The sequence below is a fragment of the Elephas maximus genome, chromosome 10 (genome assembly GCF_024166365.1).
Source record: "Elephas maximus indicus isolate mEleMax1 chromosome 10, mEleMax1 primary haplotype, whole genome shotgun sequence".
In the NCBI taxonomy this organism is placed as follows: domain Eukaryota; kingdom Metazoa; phylum Chordata; class Mammalia; order Proboscidea; family Elephantidae; genus Elephas; species Elephas maximus.
The window spans coordinates 50,727,162-50,732,283 of NC_064828.1; positions in this window are offsets into that span (position 1 = coordinate 50,727,162).

Here is a 5,122-nt window from a genome sequence, read left to right on the forward strand (position 1 = left end):
CATGCCCTGGTATTGTTCTGATTCATGATATTGAGCTTTCCCATCATCTCTTTTCACAGATGTAGTCGATTTGATTCCTGTGTGTTCCATCCAATGAGGTCTACATGTATAGTCACCGTTTATGTTGTTGAAAAGGTATTTGCAATGAATAAGTCACTGGTGTTACAAAATTCTATCATGGAATTGCTGGTGTCACTTCTATTACTACGGCCTTATTTTCCAACTATTGATTGTTCTTTTTTGTTTCCAACTTTTGCATTCCAATCGACAGTAATTGTCAATGCACCTTGATTGTATGTTTGATCAATTTCAGGCTGCAGAAGTTGGTAAAAATCTTCAATTTCTTCATCTTTGGCATTAGTGGTTGGTGTGTAAATGTAAATAGTAGTCATATTAAATTGTCTTCTTTGTAGGCATATGGATATTATCCTACCATGGACAGTGTTGTACTTCAGGAAAGATCTTAAAATCTGAAATGCCAGTGGCATAGCTTCTAGAATCATAGCAACACATAAGCCACCACAGTACAACAAACTGACAAATGAGTGGGGATACCACAAGCACAGAGGCTAGGATTTACAACATATATTTTTGGGGCACACAATCCAATCCATTACAGTGAGTCAATTTCTTCAAAGTTTAATGAGCATTTAGTTTTAAGATAAGCACAGCAACTTAATTGGAAATGGGGAGGAATTAAAGATGAGTGAAGGAAGGAAAGGTTAAAAACTTCACTGTTGGAAAAAGATTTTCTTGTTAGCAACGCAGACAATTCTACATTATTTTAACAAATATAATTATCTATATTCCTTGCCTCACAATGACCAGGTATGTTGCAATCAGAAGTACATAAAGAGTTCCACATAAGCTGTTTTAAAGATGCATGATGCTTTCAAATATCTATAATCAGAATGAAAGTTGCCATTCCATGACTAATTCATGCCACACTTTTAAATTCACTTAGGTGTACTGAATTGGTCTGTTCAGGTTAATGACAGGTGGAAGGCTTCAGGATCACATTGTTATGTGGTTATGTTTCCACCTCATTCTTACTATTACTCTCACTCTGCTTTTCCTCCTCGAAACTTCATGAAGTTAAACAAACAATAGTAAACACCATGAATCATCATCACACTTACCTTGCTTTCACTGACAGTGGAGTTTTGCAGCAGTATTTCTCTCTTTCCATTACTGCTTCCCAATTTAAAGAACATTCATTAGTCCTTCATTTCAGGAGACTTAAGAATCACCTTAAACAGAACTTTACATTTAAATTAAGTAACTTAATGCCTTGTGAGAAAGGAACATGAAAATCCAAAAATCTGAAAGGATTTTAAAAATACTTAATCACTTGGGGCAGCTCTATATATCTTTCAGTCTTATTACTGCGTGCTCACAAATGTCTTTATGTAGCAACATATATTTCAATAAAACCTTTAAAAATAAGGAGCCAATGGAAATCTCTTAGATACTTTTAGAATCACTTGGTAAGGCGAGGTTTCTAGAGTAAGAAGGAATGAATGACTGGAAAGCTCCTAGTAAATATGTGATCTCACTCACTGGCATTTTGCCTAGGAGGTGGGATATTAGCAGAGAAGGAACGAGTGGCCCTAATGATTATATATCATGGTCCTGGCCATGCCTGGCGTGGTGTAAGAGAAGAAGAGTTAGAAAAAAAATTAGCTCAAAGTAGGGTTTATATCATTTTGTAATTAATTACTTTCTATTGCTTTACATACCACTAACAAATTTTTTTTATTGCTTTACATACCACTAACAAATTTTGAAATGTACTGTTAAACAAATAGTTTATTTTATAAGGATCAGCACAAAGCTGGCTCCTATGAGGCAGAGGTTAAAGATGTCCCAAATGACCAACGTTTCCAAGCTGCTGTATCACTCCATCGTCTCTAACATCAACTATTCCCTGTCCACTCAGCACTCCCCCACCCGTCTTTGAGTTCCCTAATTCACTGCAGTATCTCACAGAACTCAGGAACGATGTAAAGGAAATGGCTCACGTAGTTGTGGAGGTTGGCAAGTCCCAAATTCGTGGGTCAGGTATAGGTGTCTCCCAACCCACTAGGCTGTAGGAGCTGACGAACTCAAACCAGCAGCTCAGACCACGGGATACTGGCTCACGAGGTTGTGGAAGCTGGTGAATCAGGTGTGATGATAGGCTGCTGCTGTCCAAGTGGCTGTTGAGATCTGTGAATCCCAGGATGGCAGATCAGACAGATGCCTCTGGGGAGGTCCACTGATTACAAACCAGATGCGGGATCCAGATGCAGAGAGAGAAAGCCTCACCTGGACATAAACATATATCTTACATGCAGGCCACAACCCAGGGAAAGAGTAACTTGAGTAAGGGTGGGACTTAATCACATCCTCCAGCAAGGTTTTGACCCAAGACACACCTTACACCAATCCTGCCTCATCAACATGCAGAGGTCAGGATCCACAACACATAAAATGGAGAACAATCACACAATACTGGGAATCATGGCCCAGCCAAGTTGACACATAACCCCAACCATCACAGGTTCCATATACCTTATTTGTATAGTCCCACTCCATCATTATGTGTGAGTCATGTAGACCATGGCTAGAAGGACCATATTGAGTAATTCATGGCAAAGCAACAGTATATCTGAAAAGTCCGGAAAGTGCGGAAAGTTTTTTTTTTTTTTTTTTTTAAATATGTTTATCAAGATCACAAGGAGATACCCACTTAACCTCACTGGGTTGCATATTATTTAAAATCTGAAACTATCAGGGTGTATCCACAGGTGGTTTTATGTTACAGATGAGAACAATCACTTTGGAAAAGCTTGCCACTTTTTCCTAAAATTGAATACCTACATACCCTAAACGTCAGGTTTCCACCCCAGGTATATATTCAAGAGAAACTCTTGTACATGTATATATATGTGTGAAAGGATGCTTATAGCAGCACTGTTCATATTGGCGGAAATCCATAGTCAATCCAAATGCCCAACAACAGGTGGTAGATGAATAAACTGTGGTATATTCACTCAATGGAATATTATATAACCATCAAAATGAATGAAATACAGCCACAAGTAGCAATATAAATAAATCTTAGCAATACAATGTTAAGAGACAAAAGTAAATCCAAGAAGATAGTACATAGATGTTCTTTTTATGATGTTAAAAAGCTACTAAATATGTATTTATGTCCTTTTTAGGAAAATAAATAGTTACAATAAAACAATATGAAAAAGGATGATGAACTTTTGGAATAGTGTCTTTGTGGGTGATTATTACATTATCAAAAATAAATAAATAATTCATTAACAAAATAAACAGAAGTGTCCATATCTGGACAAATGGTGAAAGAATGACATGAACCAAGAATTTAATTCTGAGCAGCTGAGTTCCAAAATTTGAACTAAAAATAAAGCCAAGGTGTTAGCTACATTAAAAAAAAAAAAAAATTCTCAATATATTTTCCTTTAATCTCTACAATCTTCTGCAGCAGAGCACTTCTAAATTATTAATCTGAAAAAGCACAATAACTAAATATTTTCCCTTTGTTATCACTCTTTTCAGAGACAATCTGTGCATTATGTATGATATTTATTTGTTCGTTCATTTACATAAGGCCATCCAAGGAACTATAGAGAACATACAAGGAAACGTAAGTTTAGTCCAAAGTTTTCCATTTGATTATTAATTTAAATTTCAGGGAAAATTAAAGGTGGAAAAGGATAAAATCTTCTCTAATCACATCTCAAATAATATCACAAAGTTGTTGATCCTTACCAAATAAATCCTCTCATAGTTGAAAGAAAAAGGAACCTATGTCTTAGCATTTTCCTGAGTTCATGTAAAGACATATCGAAATATCTCAGGGGAAACTGAGAAAGCAGACAACGTTCCATTAAGAGAACACAGCTTTCAAAGCTAAACTATAAAAAAAAACTATAGAGGCTGAGAATTATGAGGATCTATCACTTTTTTTTTTTTTATCACTTTTTAGAACTGGATTGGACCTTAGCAAAATGATCAATATTTCTCTATTTTTATTGAAAAAAATTAAAATTCAATGCCATAGGTGTCCATGAAGTACTTAATGCATGATAAAGTCTGGTAACTTCATTTGCTGAAAACACAACTTCTAAGCTTCATTACGTATGTGTCCTAATCAGGATGTGTGATTTGGTTTTTAACCCAAAGGATCATATAGGCTGAGAATCTAACAAATTTATACACACCGTATGAATAAAGGCTTCTTTTTGGTGATGTTGTATTTAAGACACCTGCATATATTTATATATACTCAGTCATTTCATATTTATGTCACAATGATAACGACTCTTCTGGCTTAGCAAACAAGCGCAAGTGGAGAAAATAAGCAACATTAAAAAACATTGAACTTTCAGCTCTTTCATTCAAACTTCTCTTTAAGCATAGGCAGTGCTGACCATATTCCATGTACCCTGGAGGTAATAGCAAAAATTATTCTCAGGGGACCACTACTTCCCCATTGCCTAGTTTATAAACAGGAAGTAATGGAGGAATGACTCATGTACATGAAAGGCTTGTTATAGTCCAAATGCCTAACAATTTTTAAAGCAGAAATAATATTTATCTTACTACTCAGATTTTTTTTTTCCAAAATTGCCTCCAGAACCAGTTTATGAGGGGAGGGGAAGGAGGGAGGATAGGTGGTATTTCAGGTTGCAAACCTTCACCTATGTTCAAGTTTGGCATTTGATATGGTAATCAGGTCTTAGAATTCTTAGCTTATTCATGGGTCCTCTGCTCTTTCCAGCAGATATTTTCTCTCCCAGGTAATCTCGTCTCATACCATCCTATAGTTTTGGATACCACCTTTCTACCAGTGATGCCCGAACTTATATCTGTTCTTCCTCACTGAGCTCTAAATTCATAAATCCATCACCTACTTGATATTTCTACTTGGATATCTCATAGAAATTTCAAATTCTCATTTTCCAAGCCTGCTTCTAATCCTGCCTTCATCATTTCAGTAAATGTTACTTTTATCCCCCAAGATGATCACCTCCAGCTCCCTCATCTCTTATGCTGGTCAGTATTTTTCTGTTGACAGAAATCCAGCTCAAACTAGTTCAATGCA